Below are 998 nucleotides of genomic sequence, written 5' to 3' on the forward strand. Positions count from 1 at the left end.
CACTGCTGTCCCCTCAGCCACCATCACTGCTGTCCCCTCAGCCACCATCACTGCTGTCCCCTCAGCCACTATCACACTGCTGTCCCCTCAGCCACTATCACACTGCTGTCCCCTCAGCCAACTTCACTGCTGTCCCCTCAGCCAACATCACTGCTGTCCCCTCAGCCACCATCACTGCTGTCCCCTCAGCCACCATCACTGCTTTCCCCTCAGCCAACTTCACTGCTGTGCCCTCAGCCAACATCACTGCTGTCCCCTCAGCCACCACTGCTCCCTATCCCCAGAGCCACCACTGCTCCCTGTCCACAAAGCCACCATCACTGCTGTCCCCTCAGCCAACATAACTGCTGTCCCCACAACCACCATCACTCCTGTCCCCACAACCACCATCACTGCTGTCCCCAGAGCCACCACTGCTCCCTGTCCCCTCAGCCACCATCACTGCTGTCCCCAGAGCCACCAGTGAGGTGACAGTGGCACGGGCTTGTTTGGGAGGTTGCTCTGGACTCCGGTGACACACACACACCTGTGAAGTGTGCTGCAGTGTCACACCAGGCCTGCTCTGCAGTGCCTGAAGGCAGCGAGTGGCTCCTGCCATCCAAACCAGCTGTGCTCACCTGCGGCTGGCAGAACCCTTCCCCCTGCTGAGCTGACCCGTGCCAGGGCACGGCTGCCCCATGGCTCACACTGCTCAGCCCCACCTGGCCTTACAGCAAACACCTGAGTCCCACTCAGCTGAACCAGAAGGCCACTGCCTCAAAACCAGCATAAAAATGCACTTGAATGAAAATATCAATGAGTAATTAATTAGTGATTTTATTCAGTGAATTAAAGTAAAGTTTAGACCAGCTTTATCTGGTCTAAGTTTAAATGTCCTCCTGGCCCAGGTTCCTGCTGGGGTTGGGTCTCTAAACTTTCCTGTGCATCCTGGAAAATGAGTCTAATTAGCACCTTTCAGTTTACAAAGCCAGTTGAGGATATCCATCCATCCATCCATC

This window comes from Parus major, chromosome 20 (genome assembly GCF_001522545.3).
Source record: "Parus major isolate Abel chromosome 20, Parus_major1.1, whole genome shotgun sequence".
NCBI classification, from domain to species: domain Eukaryota; kingdom Metazoa; phylum Chordata; class Aves; order Passeriformes; family Paridae; genus Parus; species Parus major.